The sequence below is a fragment of the Euphorbia lathyris genome, chromosome 8 (assembly GCF_963576675.1).
Source record: "Euphorbia lathyris chromosome 8, ddEupLath1.1, whole genome shotgun sequence".
Classification (NCBI taxonomy): Eukaryota; Viridiplantae; Streptophyta; class Magnoliopsida; order Malpighiales; family Euphorbiaceae; genus Euphorbia; species Euphorbia lathyris.
Window position 1 is genome coordinate 7,362,023 of NC_088917.1, and position 18,920 is coordinate 7,380,942.

Genomic DNA, 18,920 nt, shown 5'->3' on the forward strand with positions numbered 1-18,920 from the left:
TTCTCTTTTATTATAATAAATACGAAAATAGAACTAAATAAAAAGATAACATATAAAGTTAATAGGAAAAGAATATAACATGGTTAATTTAATTGTGATGTTTAGCTTAAATTGGATATATTTTGTAAACGTTAAGATTAAAATCGTATTATTTTGTAAACGTTAAGTCTATATTAGTGCTATTTTGGACGTGAGACCTAAATTGATGCTATATTGTAAACGTTAAGCCTAAATTGATATTATGTTGTAAACGTTAAGCCTATATTGATGATATTTTGAACGTTGAGCCTAAATTGGTACTTCTCCAAAAACCTTAGGCCTATTTTGGTACCTTATCCCATATATTTTCTAGAGTTTATGATTTATGAATTAGAGTCTAGAATTTTTAATTTATAGTATAAAATCATAATATATAAAGAATAATGACATATTAAAAATTAAATTTGGTAATATGATTTAGTTGTAATTTTATACTTAATTATCATATTCATGTAATTGACCCAATAAAAATTTGGTTAAGCAGGCTTAGCCAGCAGTGGGCTGGGCTGATTCCATACAAAACTACCAACCCAATTCATTTGTTTTGTTGGGCTTTTACATGAAAATTGGTTCCTCAATTAGGAAAATTTACATTTCACTTTTAAAAAATTATGGGATAATGTCCCAACGTTTAGAGGTGGCAATTTCTGACACGATTACAGAGTCAACCCGACTGACACGAAAATTATTTTTCTAACATTTATAACATATAAAACCATATGAAACATAAATATGAGATAACACGATTTTGACACGAAATACGAAATTTCCACCTCTACGAACGTTTATAGTTAGGAGCATTTTTACTCTTAACGTCTAAAATGATACAATTTTATCATTTTTTCAAAAAAAAAATTATAAAATTGGATCAAAATAAAGATCTATTTATATATTTAGACCAATTACTCAACACAAATTAATGAAATTATTAATGATAAATGTTTCTTAGTACAATCATACTCATGCACAACCCCACACACTAATAAAAAAATTAATTTAAAAATTCAAAATTTAGAACTATATACATTATATTATACAATATGAAAAAAACATTAAATAATTGCTTCCTAGATTTGGGTGGACAAAACAATTATCAATTTTTTTCAATTTCATTTAATAAAAGACCATGTACAATGAACACTATATGATGGAGGAAAATAATTAAGTTGTAATTAATGCCCTAAAATGTCTTCTTTAATTATTATTAATTATAATTATTTGAAAATTTTATGAGCATTGTTTGTTGTGCATAGGGGAAGGTATATGAAGGTATCCAAATTCCTATTTATTAATTATAGTAAAAAGGCATTATAAAAATATTAAGGATATATTTTATTAAAATTATACATTTTCTTATATATAATTGTATAAATTTTTTATTTTTTTATAAGTTATAAAAATATTATTAGAGTTTAAAATTTGGGTTAAGGTGCAAAAATACTCCTAACGTTTTGGGTCAGGAGCAATTTTACCCCTAACGTCTAAAACAGTGCAATTTTACCCCTAACATTTGTAGCCAAGAGCAATTTTACCCTTAACGTTGATAAATTGGGTCAATTTTAGAAATAATTCATCAAAATGTCTTTTCGCTCATGAATCTTATCATCTACACTTCACATGTGCGTCATTTTATCAGTAACAAATCATAAACATATGTTGGGATGTGAAAAAAATAAAAGAAAATAAAAAAATATATTGTCTTTTGTACGAATTAGACAAAAAAAAAATTCAAAAAATTCGCCGAATTTATAAATATTAATCTCCAATTCTATTATTAAATTCCAAAAAACATGAAATCCTTTTTTTTAGAATGAATTGATATGCAATTGGTGCAAAATAATGAACAAAAATATCCGTGTTTTATAATAGTGTCTGAAATTGACCCAAATTACCAACGTTAGGGGTAAAATTGCTCTTGGCTACAAACGTTAGGGGCAAAATTGCACCATTTTAGATGTTAGGGGTAAAATTGCTCCTGACCCAAAACGTTAGGGGTATTTTTGCACCTTAACCCTTAAAATTTAGCAGTTACCTTATTATATTAGCGGTTAAGTTTTTTTTTAACAGATTTGATTAGTATTTACGTAAATATATTTTTAGGCATGTAATCAAGTTGAGCTTTAGCTAGCTGTTTATATAAATATGTTTACAGGCATGTAATCAAACCGAGCTTTGACCTGGTTCATACTCGGCTCGTTAGAAAATTATTGAGTTCGAGCTCGATATCCTGTTTGTGAGCTACTTGGGAGCTTATTTACAAACTTTACTCGCGAGTACTTCGTTAATTCTGTTTATAAACTTCGCTCGCAAACAACTCGCTAATTATGTTCATTTGAAATTTCTGTAACAGAAAATTATATAGTTTTGAAATCTACAAAAGTAAAATTTACATAAAACTACAATGTTTTACATTTCTCAATTTATAGAAATAGTATTATTAAAAAAAATCGAGCCAAACTTTCTCACGAGTGTGTTCATGATCATTATAATCGAGATTGTTTATGAACCTATAATCGAACATGTTTGGGAGTTTCGAGTCGAGTTTCGTCATGTTCAAGCTCGGGTTTTTTATAAATCGAATCAAATTAGATCGAGCTTTTATCAAATCAAATACTGAACCGCTTATAAACGGCTCAACTTATTTACAGCCTACCTATTCGATCGGTCGATTGCTAATATCTAGTAATTATTAGAGACAAAATAGTCTTTTTAATATTAATGTTTGAATCCTCCATTTGAAAAAATCTCGTCTCACCAGCTTTTTCAAATTAGTGGTTTGAAACCTATTCGTTTTCTCAAATTGCTTTTTTCGTTTTTTTCAAACACCACTATTAGAAGTGTTAAACCTCTAAAAATAACTCAAACCACTAAAATTACCAAAAAAAAAAAAAAAAAACTTTTTCCACCAAAGAGGGGCATGATATAATTGATGGTCTAGCATTAATAAGTTATGTCAATTTCGAATATAATTAAAAAAATTCAAATATTTTATTTACGGTGTTGTACACCAGTTATATATCAATTGATTCAGAAAGTAAGAGTTTTATATTTTTTTTACGATTTCAAAATAGATTCATACAGAATGCCTTTAGACGCCTTTAAACTAGATAAAATATGTAGTTTTGTTTTATAATTTTTATTCAGTACGTACAAAACGCGATATAATTTAATATTTTTTGTTGACATGTGTACATATGTTTTTTTTACCAGTTATTACTGAATGATAACATAATGTACAAGTTTGAGTGAAGATAACGAGTTCATGACCGAGAATAGTACGTGAATGATGTTAGTTTCTGTTATTCCATTTTCAAGATTTTAGTTGGTGCAAACTCTTAGTTGCAAGTACAAAGTTCTCCCGGTAACTATTTTCGTCATACGCAAAACCAGGAATATATCAGGGGGAGCTAGAGGGTTTGAGTATCCACTGGTCTTCGGACACCGAAAATTTTATGGAAACTAATTTTTTTTATGTAAAAAAACACTAAAAAATACCAATTTAACACTCATAAATTACGAAATACCACCCTAAACATTGTTGTCAGTGAATCTTAAGTCTGTTACTGCGCAAAACCCGAACCTGAAATCTTCCGTGAGGGAAAAGAACACGTTACTATTCCAACCAGTAAAATAACAACATAATCATAATATTATGATTCATTAATCTCATAATTAACCTTATATCCTATCAATAATTGAAGATGATGATCGGTTAAATGTGGCATTGATCACTGAATTTTTATAGTTCTCTCAAAATGGTTACCCAACTAAGCTTTAATTTGTTTCAACAAAATTATTCAATTTTAAATTTTATTTTAATAAAGTCATCCCAACGACCACAAGAGCAAAAAAGACACTAGAAATATGACATGGCTTCCACATCAGCACTAGTCAACTTCCACCGTTGGTCAAAACGACATGTGGCTACCATTTAGCCGGTATAAACGACATGTGGTTGACACCTAGCTAACATGTGTCATTTCGATCAGATAGGTGGCATGCACCTGTCATCTAGGGAGTTCTTATATTAAGCACCTGGTCTTCCATGTCACTCGGAAGACCTCAAATTCACATTTGAACACGTGTATTGTGACCCCACGTAATAATTAAAATAGTGGGACCTCTTATAATATGTGTGGGTCCATATTACATGTGTCAAAATATGTATAAAAGGTCCTCCATTTGACATGGAGAACCGGGTGCTTCTAATAATTTGCCCATCTAGGTGGCCATCACATGTCGCATTGATCAATAGTGAACGTTGACAACTGCTGATGTGACAGTCACATTATTTTTTCAGTATCTTTTTGCTATTCAAGTCGCCAGAATATCTTTCAACAACAACAACAACAAAGCCTTAGTCCCGAAATGATTCGGGGTCGGCTAAAATGAACTATCATATAAAACCGTGAAATCAAGTCGTGTCAGCGACACAAATTCGCTCCCTCCACTCCGGCCTATCCACTACCATATTTTCCTCAATTCCCAGTAAACTCATACCACTCTCGATCACCCTCCTCCAAGTTTGCTTAGGTCTTCCCCTACCTCTCACCACTACATCCCTTTGCCACTCTTCGGTCCTCCTAACCGGCGCATCAAGCGCTCTACGTCTCACATGACCAAACCACCTTAGTCGGTTTTCTCTCATTTTATTCTCACGCTAGAATATCTTTATTGAGACAAAATTCAAAATTAAATGATTTCGAGTGAAGTGATCATTTTGAGAAAATCATAAAAAAAAAAAATTCACTAACCAACAAATGCATTTTAACCGTGATGATGTGACATAAAAACATAATGGTTTGTTTGTTAATTATGATTAGGATGTTAAGTATCAAAACCCGGAGTGGTGTTGTCCACTAATTCATGTATAAATTAAAAATTAACCATTCAAAATCACTTAATAAATTTTCCTACTCAATTTTTTTTTTCCTTTGTTTCCCATGAGTTATCCTATTATCCGGAGAAAATCAAAAGCTATTTGCTTCCAGAAATTGGGGGATTGGCCTTCTTTTTTTATTTTGTTGAAAGGAGGTCCAACTTTTGAGGCTTTCACTCTTGGATTTTATTTATATATATGTATATATAAAATGGTAAAGTCAATTATAAATAAATATAAAGGATATTATAAATTTCGATCCGCTTGATAATTCGAATATAAGAACGGGTTCTAGAATTACCTCTTCTAATACAGAATCTGTTGAGATTGGTTACAGCTGAAAAATGAATCTTAATTACGTGTCCCCAAAGCGCACACAAGAACAAACACGAAAATCTATGAAAGAACGAACGAGCTGAAAAGAGGAGGAGGAGGGAGGCGTAGTGATGCGGACATCTCCAACACCAACGTGAGGCCAAAGCATGGAGGAAATGCGTTTCACACGTCGTGTGAGACAAAGGAGAAAGGAGAGTTGTGAGAGTTATTTCCCCACACGGCGTGTCACGAGGGACACGTGCCATGTGGGCAAGATAATAAGCCGCTGGAACTTTCCGACGTGTGCCTCTATGCCACACGCCGTGTGACTTAATTAGAGGGCTTGATCGAGCAGACTTGGAAGAGCTGGATGCGAATGCTTTGAAGGCTACACGTCGTGTGGGGAGGATTTGCAACAAAATCAGACATGTGACAAGACCGTCAGTTTTACTGTTCATTTCTATAATTTACTGTTTTGCCATTATCTGTAATTGATGTCTTGCCATTTAGGGATAATATCCTAAATGTCATTTAGCCACATATCCCCTCATTACCCATATCCTTTCCTTAATGTTTGTAACCCTAGTAAGGGTATTTAGGTCTCTTGCTTTTAAATTAGGAGGGATAGATAATCATTCTTATTTATAATGGAAAGAATCTTTTATTCAACCTTTATTTGAAATTAACTTCTTCAAGCTAGGTTTTAGAAAAAAAAACTCTTTCGTTGATTTACAATCAAAATCGACACGTTTGAGAGTAATCTATGTCACACAAAGAGTATGAGAGGGAGAGAGACTATGATATTTTCTCTGTATTCTCCGTATTCTGATATATTTTATTTTAGGGTTTATGCTTATATACTTAAGTGGATGGATCAATCTAGACCGATCCATATCCTTCATGGGCGAATTATTTGGCCTATGCTAAAATTCCTACATCTCACACTCGCACATGATGGAACATATTCTATGTCATTTATTCCATTCCATTCGTTTTCGTAAATAGTTCGTGCGAATACGATATGAGTCTAAAATTGGGGAAAATCGAGATTATACTTTTTCTATCTCATGATCGCTAAGCAGATATAATACACATAATCACATGTTTCAATGTTCTACCCTTTCAACTTGAAAGAAGTGCATGTGGTAAACTAACATTGTACAAAAAATCAATTACGATGTGTACAAATACCCAATCTTAGTCCACTTCAATTTAGAGACAACTTCAGCTATAAAGACATAATCTTGCCATTCAAATTACTCGTACTCTTTATATATTGGAGCACACATATTAATCATCTGTTCTTTAATAAAATCGATTTCATAGTTCATGCAAGGCGATTAATTCATTCAAGAGCAACCTCATCTTTTCGTTCATCAAGCCCATAACATGATATTAGCAGATTTTTCGATGGTTAATAATAACATATTAATCTAAAAATGACATAAATTATTTAAAAATAGTACCATATTTCTTATATTATTAAAAGTTATTATTAATATATATACATAACAAAATTACAAAATTACATGTAACATGAAAACATATTACGAAATTGATACAATCTAAATAGATTAACATGTTTGTGATACGAAATTTTTTGAATTAGGTTTGGATTTATTTTTTTAAAATGAACCCAAAAATGATACGGCACAAATACGACTCCAACGTAAAATTGTCAGGTCTGCTTGAGATGCTCTATATTAACTTATTAACAATGTTTTAAAAACCGGACCGGACATCGAACCGGTGTGTCAAAGGGTTCAGTGGTCAATGGGTTCAATCGGTTGATTCGGATTGATTGAACCGGATAATATTATATATATACTTATTATTTCTTTGTTAAAAAAAAAAGAAAGAGATAGGTTTCTAATAACATTCCATTCCTCTCCAATCCTCTTACATTAGTTAATACTTTAAGAGGATTTGCGATGGAATGAAAGAACAAAAATGGCTTCAGGAAAGTTTTATTATTGAATCACTTTTATTTTTAATTAAGCATGAAATTAATAAATTAAAATTAAAAACCAAAATATTGAATTTATATTAAATGAATTTAGGTAGATTAGAGTTAGAAATGTATATACTATTTATATACAATGTTATATAAAAATTATAAATTAATAACATAGAGAAACTTCCTTTAAAAAAATAATAACATGGAGAAACTATAATTTATTAAATGCTGTTTGTTTTTAAATTTTACTCCATCTTGAAATTTGAAATTAGGGTCAGGGATATACATCTCAACCACGTAATCAATACTCCCTCCATTCCATTATATAAGTCATTTTAGGGTATTTCACACAAATTAAGAAATATATTGGTTAACTAAAAAAAAATTCTCTCTCATATCACTATTGGGCAATAAGCATTGGAATATTAAAAAACACATGTACCAATACAAAAAATAATTCTCTCTCATGTCACTATTGGGCAATAAGCATTGGAATCCTGGAATGACTTATATTTAGGGAAAAAACTAATTTGCTAGAATGACCTATATAATGGAATGGAGGGAGTATTAGATAAAAAAAAACAAAAAAAAAAAAAAAGAAAGAAAAAGAAAATTGTGATAGGTACACAGATGAGGAGTTTAAATTTATGAATCCCACATCGCCTCTCAGGAAGAAAAGCAAAAGGAAAGTGCGCTATAAAAAAAAGGGTATGGGTATAATTTTAAGGGTAATTAATTTATTAGTCCCTATATTTTGACAAAACACACTGTTTAGTCCCTGTATTTTCAAAAACACATGGTAAGGTCCCTAACCTTTTTTTCAATGAACTGTTTAGTCCTTCCTTCTATTTGTTAGATTTTTTTTACCGTTTATGACTTCGGAAATGACTAAATTACCTTTTACTATTTACCTTCAAATTTTAGAAGAGAAAATCCAATTTAAAAGAAGAAGCTATTTGTATGGAGAACAAGAAAAAAAAAAGACCCAATGCTTACGAATTTGAACGATTAATTACCCTAAAAAAAGGGTATGGGTATAATTTTAAGGGTAATTAATTTATTAGTCCCTATATTTTGACAAAACACACTGTTTAGTCCCTGTATTTTCAAAAACACATGGTAAGGTCCCTAACCTTTTTATCAATGAACTGTTTAGTCCTTCCGTCTGTTTGTTATATTTTTTTTACCGTTTATGACTTCAGAAATGACTAAATTACCCTTTACTATTTACCTTCAAACTTTAGAAGAGAAAGTCTAATTTAAAAGAAGTTATTTGTATGGAGAACAAGAAAAAGAAAAGACCCAATGAATACGAATTTGAACGATTAAGAAGAAAATCAAGAAGAAGAACATTCAAAGTTGATTTCAGATGCATTAGAGTTTAAAGGAAAGGAAAAGAAGAACGCAAATCCAAATTGACTAACAAAATCTTCATGAGAGTCTAACGGCAGGGACTAAACAGTTCACCGAGAAAAATGTTAGGGACTAAACAGTTCATTGAGAAAAAAGTTATGGACTTTATCATGTGTTTTTGAAAATACAAGGACTAAACAGTATGTTTTGTTAAAATATAGGGACTAATAAATTAATTACCCTAATTTTAACTTAGTAAAATATTTATATCTTTTTAACCCAAATCGGGATGAAACCAGTTCACCGGGTTGATCCCGGTTTGCCGGTTTCACCCAGTTCTTATGGGGTGACCCCGTACATTAACCGGACCGGATGTCTGACAGGTTCGCGGTTGAACTGGTTCAACCGGCCGGTCTGATCCGGTTTTTAAACCATGCTTATTAAGCCATTGATGAATGTAGTTGCTAAAAATCCATTGTGGACTAAAAAAATCCAACGTTGACATGAACTAATTTAGGGCCCATCATAATAAAAGTAATAATATGAAAATATAATATTTTTTTGTGTAAATATAATAATATATGATTAAAAAGACATAATGCAACCTCGGCTGTACGTTAAAAAGTTGCCTCAAATGACAGGAGGCACCAATGGGCCCAATGCCGGGCCCAATTAAAAACTCCTCCTGCTGAGCTGGCTGCTGTCAGAGCTGTGCTGGCTGGCTGCTGCAATTCATATTGCCTCACTAAATTAGAGATCAATCATGAATGAAAAGGAGTAATCATAAATAATAATAACATTTTGGGTAAATAATTTATTAGTCATTACGTTTTACCTAACACATTGTTTACTTATATTGAAAAACATATTATAAAGTCCATATTTTTTATCATTATTAACTCTTTGGTGCTTTTATCTATTTTTTTAGATTTTTAACCGTTATATTTAGTATAAACAGATAAACAGAAAATAACAGAGTAACATGATCATTTTGTATTTTAATATACTTGTTTTGAAAGCTAAGATAAGTTCGGTAAAAAATTTAAAAAAAAATGGACAAAAAAGATCCAATGATTAATATTATTGACAACAGTTAGGAACCTTATAATGCGTTTTTTAAAATACAGTGACTAAACAGTGTTTTACGTAAAAAGATAGAGACTAATAAATTATTTACTCTATAAATAATTATATTTTTTAGTTTCTAACTCCATTCTTCAGACTTTTAAAGTTATTACTTTGGGATAATGTAAAAAAAAAAATACTAGTCGATTTAATTTTATCATAACGTCAGTGGCATAATACAGGACTGGTCGGTTGAGGGAGCCAATTTTGCACGTGCATGCGTAAAGTTTATTTTATTTTCTAAGTCGAACTTGTTCAAATTTTTTCATATATATACGTATTATAATCTGAGTGGTGAAGAGCTAAGTATCGATGTAAAACTTCTTAAAATTAAGTCAGATTATATTTAAAATTCTTAACATTTTTTAAAAAATTGTTCAATAAAAAAATTTGAATTTAAGGAGGATCTAACAAGTAAAAAAAATAGAAATTTGGATTTGAGAGGGCCTAACAGATAAAAAAAATTAGAAATTTGGATTTATAGGGGTCTAACAGATAAAAAAATTTAGAAATTTGGATTTAGATGGGCCTAACAGGTAAAAAAAATTGAATTCGGGCAGGGTCTAACACTTCTCGAGCCATCTTGGGGAAAAAAAAATTGAATTTAGGAAGGGTGTAACACTTCTCGGGCCATCTTGGGTTGTTAATACAACACGCCATTAATATTTCTTGGAGACAGGGGGCGGAACCGCTCCTGATTAGGTCAATTTATTAAATACTCAATCAAAATTCTAGTTCAAATGCTCAATTTATCAAATATTTAATCAAATCACCATTTTAGCACCATAATCATTAAATTTTATGGAAACAGATGGCCGAAACTACTCTAATCATGGTGGTTCTAGAGGCCGGAGGGGTCCGGGCCCCTCCCTGCAGACGTCCCTGCCTAACATTATAAATGGTGATTCAGATCAGGCCTAATAGTAGGCCCAAGACATTTTAAAGGCAATTTCGATGAAATGACCCTTAATTAAAGATGACAACGGGTACTGTATCCGCAAATGACCGACATTATCTGATCCTAATGGAATCACCCGTACCCTGTATAAAAGGGTATAGAACGGTATGAGATCAAAACCATTATCTATGACGGGTATGAGAATACCCCCAGGATATCTGATACCTATATAAATCTTTTACATATTAAAAAATATTATTGTTTTTTTAGATATAAGATATGATATTCACACCTTGACCTTTTGCTCTTTCACCATTGAGTTATACATTAAACTACTTTCTTCTTATTGATTAAGGTTCAATTTGTTCAGTTTTTAGATGGATGATTTTCTAAATTTATACTTTGTTAAATTTGTAATATTTTTTGTTTTATGTATTGATTCTTAATTGATTCACCTTTGAGGAAATGTAAGATTTTTGCATTTTCTTTCTAGAGGCTTGTCTACTAATCGATGATCTTCATTTGGACTGCCGTTTGGACTGCCTGGGCGGCTTGGAAGCTCCGAATGATGTTTATGAGATGTGCGGTGTTGCACACTTCCTCCTCTGACGGCTCCATCTCTTCGAGGAGGGGCCCCGAGTTTATTGGTGCCACTATAGGGCTTGTCGACGGTTCCTTCCGCTCACAGTTCATGGAGGTTCCAGCAGGGGTGCTAGCATTTCTTTCAACAAGATGAACTGCGCAGAGTCTTCCATCATTCAGTATGCGAGGTGTCTCAGACCAATCTGAAGGCCAGTTGCTCTCCACGTTCACCGCACCAAATAACGTGGAGTTGGAGTAGCTTTAAACCTGCGAGCTCGGATGACGTCTCTGTGTGGAAAACGGTCCTTGGAAACACTCCGACACCAAGTTAGTATCGGGCAGAGAGGTAAAGCAATAGAGTAAGTTAGAGAGAGAAAGGGGGCAGACCTCTTAATGATGGTGATGGGATCCCTGTTAGCATTTCTTGTGACTCAATTGAGGATGCGGGTCCACGTCTTGTTTGGGATGGGGTTGAATTGGGTTGGGCTTACGCATATCCCTCATCATAATTTATTAGTCCTCACCGTTTTACAGAACACAATATTTAGTTCTTTTATTTTAAAAAATACATCTTAAGGTCTCTATATTTTGTCTATTTTTTTAGATTTTTAACCAAACATATCTTAATTTTCTGCACAATCATAGTATAATACAAAATGACCATATTACTCTGTTATTTTCTGTCAGTCTCTTTATGCCAAATGCAACCTTAATATGTTTTTTTAAAATAGAGAGACTAAACAGTGCTTTGGGTAAAAAGGATTAAACTAATAAATTATTTACTCATACAATAATTGGAATTAAAGATGTAAATGGAGCGGGGATTCCCCATCCCCAAAAAGAATGTCCATGGGATGAGGATGAGGATAGTTTTGTCCCCCTGTGATGAGGACTGGATGGGGATGGGAAAAGATATCCCCGCTCCGTTAATTCCAGATAGAGGATTCCCGACTATTCCCCGTGATAATTATTTTTTTCTACGATTTAATTACATTTTAATTACGTGATCAGTTATTTCCAATTTTTAATTTGGTTGTGGTTTGAAAAAATTGAGAATGATTGTTCATGCTTTACATTATTATCTAAACATAAATGGTGATTCTCCGCACGAAACGAGAATGAGAAATGAAAAAAGGGCAGATTATAAATCTAGCCCAACTGAAGGGGTCCATTAACATATTTGACCCACTTTGCTCGCATGTGCGACAAATTTCGTCACAAATGCGACAATAGTTGTCGCATCTGTGCTGTTGCAGCTGCGACAGGAGTAATTTTGTCGCAGATGCGACAACTTTTTCGTCAAAAATGCGACATCGCAATATAATCTTTTCTTTCTAACATTTTTTCTTTCTCATTTTTTGAGCTTTCTATCCCAATCCTCTTTCGCAGACACTAATTCTTCAAAAGTTGAACGAAATATAATCTCTTCTCTCTATAAACCATCATCTTTTCTCTCTCTACAAACATAATCTCTTCTTTCTCTCTCTATAAATCACCGTCTTTTCTCTCTCAAGACTTGGCGGTAATGCCGGTTTCGTCGGTTTGGGATGGCGAAGAAGACGTTGAGAGTCTAAGGAAGAAGTTGAATTGAAATAAGGGTATTCTTGTCTAAAGTGGATGAAAGTGTCTAATTTGGTGAGATGGAAGTAAAGTGGGTCAAATATGTTAATGGACCCCTTCAAATGGGCTAAATTAGTAATTAACCAAAAAAATTTGGAATATTTGTAAACGGGGATTAAGGATTTCCCACAAGACGGGAATAGAAACAAATCTATCTCCATCTAACTTGTAAAGATGAGGATGGAGAATCCCCAACTAGTCAATGAGTGAGGATGAGAAATGCATTTTCCGTTCCATTTATATCGCTGATTTTGTAAAGGACTAATTACAAATCTAGCCTAACTAAAAGGATCCATTTACATATCTAACCCACTTTGCTTCTATCTCACTAAATTAGACACTTTCATCCACTTTGGACAAGAATACCCTTATTTCAATTCACTTTCTTCCTTAGACTCTCAACGTCTTCTTCACCATTCCAAATCGATGAAAAGACGGTGGTTTATAGAGAGAAGAGATTATGTTTCGTTAAACTTTTGAAGAATTAGTGTCTGTGAAATAGGATTATGATGGAAAGCTCAAAAAATGAGAAAGAAAAAAAATATAACAATTGAACTGCTGCGATGTCACATTTGTGACGAACTCGTCAGAAATGCGACAAGATTTGTCGCATTTGCTACGAAATGCGACAACTGTTATCGCATTTGTGACAAATTGCGATAAATTTCGTCACAAATGCGACAACAATAGAGGAAAATGGTGGAAAATAGAGAAAATTGAAATGATACAATTACAGATGAAGAAAGAGGCAAGACCAGCGAGAAAAGTAGGCGCATAAGCTAAAAACATACAATTTCTACCGGAAATTGAACATAGTACTTCAATAATCTCAAAAATCGTTAATGATTGGTATCAGAAATTGAAGAAGATGAACCGAAAAAGTTGAAACGAAGAAGAAGAAGAAGAAGAAGAAGAAGCGGATGAAGAGAATAAGAAGCAGATCGATCGATTGAATAGAACTAAGAATAATTTTATCCAAAGTGGATGAAAATGTGGTGAGATTGAAGCAAAATGAGTTAGATATGTAAATAGTTTTTTTTTTTAATTGTGCTAGATTTATAATAGATTTATAACGAGACTTTTTGTAAATGCTTGGACATAGTTGGACTGAGGTCACGTGGGGAATTGGCACATATGTACAAAGGTTGAATGCCAGAGAGAGAGGAATATAAAAAAGAAAATAATATAGTTGGATTATTTATGGTTAAATAAAATAAATGTGAAATACATATCCTTCCAACTAATTCAATTCATTATCCTGTTTGCTTATTTAAATTATTGGAGACACCTTTCTAATTATTTTTCTTTTAATATTTCCTTTTATCTCTAATTTGTTTTCTAATTGTTTCATATCACACTAACGCCCGTTTATTTTACCTACTGTTTACTGTTGTTGTTTGATGTTTGATGTTTGCTGTTGGAAAACGCTGTTTTTCCAAAAAACAGAGATTCTCTGTCTTTGTAAAAGACTGCTTTTCAGGTGTAAAAGGCAAATAGGAGGCCACTAACCAAACAGCTAAAGCTCTCCCTTTTAAAGTGAAAAGACAAACATGAACATGAAAATGAGCAACCAAACACCCACAAAAGTAATTTTTTTCCTCTTTTCGTTGCTCCGAATTAGTTAGGGGCGAGCCAGATCTGGTTCAATTTGGTTTTAATTTTGACTTAGTTTGGTAATCGGTTACCGGTTCGGTTAATAAAAAATATTAATGTAATAGATAACCAAACCAAATTTAATATATAAATATAAAAAATACTATAATTTTATCTATAAATAACTTATAAAATATAAAGCCCAACCTATTAAAAATATGCTTTTATCTTTACGTATAAAGGGCAGCCCGGTGCATTACGCGTCCCCGCTAAGCGAGGGTCCGGGGAGGGGTCCCACCACAAGGGTGTATTAGGGGCAAGCCTTCCCTTGCCAATTATTATTTGGCAAGAGGCCGCTCCTAAGACTCAAACCCGTGACCTTTGGTCACACGACAATAACGTTTTACCGTTGCACCAAGGCTCGCCCTCGCTTTTATCTTTACGTATATTTATATAAATTTTGGTTTAGTAGCATTTAGTTTCTTCATTTGTAACTTTTGTATGAGGACATTATTTGAAAACCAATAAAACAAAAATATATATAAAAAATTAAATATTATGAGTTTTCGGTTATTCGGTTGGTAACCGAACTGAATCAAAATTTTACGGTTTAATAATATTCGATTACAAATCTTATTCAGTTCAGTTATAGAAATAGGACAAACTTTGGTTCGATTAATCGACAGTTCGGTTCGGTTAGTAACATAGGTCCATATTATCATGTAATGTAATTAAATCTACAAATGGAGTTGTTAGGAATCGAACCCTAAAACATTTTTTTTAAAACCCTTAGACCACTTAGTCTAATTGGTTCTGACATCTTGTCATGGAACCAATTGAACTAAAAGATCAAGATGATAGTTAAAGGTCCATTTCATATTAATATCTCACACACAAAAATTAATACAAGATATATGATTGAGTCTTATCTATTTGTGTGAACTTTTAGTTCAATTGGTTTCATAACATGATATCGGTTCCTCTTAGACCAAACGGTCGACAGTTTGAATCCTGGAAACTTCATTAATTTATGGAAGGCTTAATACATCATTGTGGCCCCCTGAACTTGTCCAAAAAGTTTGATTGGCTCCTTGAACTTTCAAAGTGTCCCGATAGCTTCATGAACTTGCATAAAATATTCAGTTAGCCTCCTGAACTTGCGTAAAATGTAATCAATTGATCACTCGGTCATAAAAAAGTAAGTTAAATGCGAAAAATATATTCCACGAGTCTTAAAAAAAGTAAAACGACCAAAATCGTGGTATGCAGTTCTAATATTAGAGAAGACAAGTTGTATAGTTGAGCAAGTAATAACTTCATTTTTAATTTATTTTTGAATTATGTAATAACATTCTAAGATGCGTGTAATACATCTTCCGTATTTAACTTATTTTTTTTAAGATCGAGTGATCAATTTATTACATTTTACGCAAGTTTAGAGGACTAATTGAATATTTTTTATAAGTTCAGGAGACTATCGAGACGTTTTGAAATTTTAAGGGACCAATCAAGCTTTTTAAACAAATTCAGATGATAAATGATGTATTAAGCCTTTATGAATTAAAACAAAATGATGGAATGAGCATGTATTATAAGCTTATAAAACATTTAGATATGTAAATCTATCAGAGATTAATATGAGATTTATGATTCGCGATAACTTGGTAGTTATTTATCTTAATCTATTATTAATTGAACTAATCATTGGATTTATATGGTGACATACTTGTGCTGCCGTAGTAGGATTGCCGCAACCGCAATTACGGTCCCACAACGGCGGGGAGTCATATTCACGCGCCTATCTAAGCGTGTCACCTAGGAAAAGAAGAAAGGCGGGTAACAAGGAAAAGTTTCCTCCTTCAAAATAATAAATTAATAAAACATAATTTACAAATGGAAAAAGTCCTTCTTACTCCTTTTATTTTTATTTCTTAATAGTTTATAAAGAAAATGAACTCACCAATTGAACTATGATATTTTAATAAATTATAATTTTTTTAAGAGATAATCATGTTAAATAAATAATCTACACAGATTATGTATAATAATATATACATATATTAAGTAATTATATATAATAAAAATATTAGGGATAAAGTAAGTTTAAAGTTTTTAGAAAAGTATCAATTTAGACCTTAGTATCAATATCGGCTTAATATTAAAAAAGAGTACTAATTTACATTTTAATAACGGAACGTGACACATCATTCATATTATTCTGTTAAGTTATGTCAATTGTATATTAAGAAAGAAATTAAAACTTAATGGAGTAATATGAATGATGTGTCATATTTCATTATCGAAGCCTAAATTGGTACTATTTTTAAATGTTATGCATACATTAGTACTATTTTATACGTGAAAGCTAAATTGATACTTCTCCAAAAACTTTAAACATATTTTGATACTTTATCCGTAGATATTATAAAAATGAGGATGGTGGAAGCCGTTTGTTTTTAATAATAAGAGATAAGTAATTGAGATGTCATCCGTGGATCTTTAATTGGTATTTTTTTTAGGGGAAATTACACAGAAAAGCCTTTATAAAAAGTAATTTACAGTTATAGCAAATCATATTTTGCATTTTGTCAATTAGGAAGTTATCAATAAATGATTGGTTAGAAATGGTTAGAGAATGTTAAAAGATGATAGAAATTCAAAAATATTTGACAGTTTTAAAATAAAAAATGATATATCTAATATAATACTAATAAAATTATTAATTTAATTAAATTATATTATTTTTATCATTTATGATCTTTATGTAAAAGACCCTTTTTTTTTTAACTTCTGTTGCAAAAAAGAGTTAAAAGTTTCCTTATAAAATTTAACGGAGACATGAGATTTCTAATGTTGCTTTCTTATTGAAGACTCCTCCTCCTGTGTCGGGAGCGGTTCCTGATCGGCCCTCTATTACTGAGATTAGTTGTCTTATTTATAACACTTCTGATGTGATCTAGGTCCACGATGGATGAATCTTGTTCCCTGTTTGATGGGTTCGGCCCATTTATTTCATCCAGGGGTGGATGTAGGAGTAATTTTATCCATAATGTTGGAAGTTAAGAGCAATTTTACCCCCAACGTTGATAAATTGGGTCAATTTGAGAAATAATTCATCAAACTGTCTTCGGTCATGAATAATAGTGTTTGGAATTGATCCAATTTATCAACGTTAGAGGTAAAATTGGTGCAAAATTACAAAATTGATATGCAATTTGTGCAAAATAAAGAAAAAAATGACTGTATTTTATAATAGTGTCTGAAATTGATGCAATTTATCAACGTTAGGGATAAAATTGCTATTGGCTACAAACATTAGAGGTAAAATTGCATCATTTTAGATGTTAGGGGTAAAATTGCACTTGACCCAAAACGTTAGGGATATTTGATGCGTAACAACCCGAGAATCCCGGAAATGGATGATTACGAGTCGGAAACATTATAATTTACGTTTTTTATCAAAAAAATCATGAAAGTAATGCATGACAATTGAACGATTTTGCATTTTTCGCCATCAAAAATTGAACAATTTTGCATTTTTTGTCATAAAAAATTGAACAATTTTACATTTTTTGTCTAAATTTTTTTACGTACAATTTTGCCCGCCCCCGCTCCCTCAAATCCTGAATTCGCCACTCATTTCATCACAATTTTCATGGATTTTTTTAGTATGGCTGCAAAGACGAATATAGAACTATTTTGTTGGAGCAACACACAAGTATCACAAGTATATTTTTTTTGCACGATTTAAAATTTAACTACATGTTTCGGACCAATTTTTTGCAATTATATTTTACATTTTTTTTAATTCAAAAATTACTCACCAAATAAATATGGGATCATCTCATACCCCCAACTCCAAATCTGCCGAGGACAGGAGGACCGAAACTACATCTGATATGAGAGTTAAGGACGTCGAAGCTCCCCTGACTCTGTCTACGCATATGAGTGTATGCTCAAGTCTGCCTCCTTTTAATTTATAACTGTATCATTTTATTATATCAGAAATTAATAAACTTACAAATATGTATATACATTGCGATGCTTTTGTTGTATCATAAATTTATAATTATATACTATAATATATACGAACAATAAAAATGGAAAAAAGTAAAAAAAGTTTACTTCAATTTTGCAAACAGAGAAATATAATAATATTTTTTTTCGTTAAAAAAGATAATATATTTTACAAAGTTAACAAAAAAAATTCCGAGTAACAATGTTTGATTGTAACATATCATTAAGTTAATTCGTTAATATTTTGTGTTACATCATCAAAGTCGATAAATTAATATGATACGTATCAACAGGAATTTTCACATGTTCATTAATGAGCAAGTGAATTTGCTCATTCACCGTTAGATCTAGACTTATTAAATCTAAGCCTCAGGATGCTTTGAATCTCCACCTTAGAATTCTAATAAGCTTAGATCTAATGGTGAATGAGCAAATTCTACATGCTCATTAAAGTGCATGTGATCAAAACTGTACGTATCAAATACTAACATCATTAATCAATTTTTTTACTAATACGATAAAACTACATGCCTTTTTGCAAA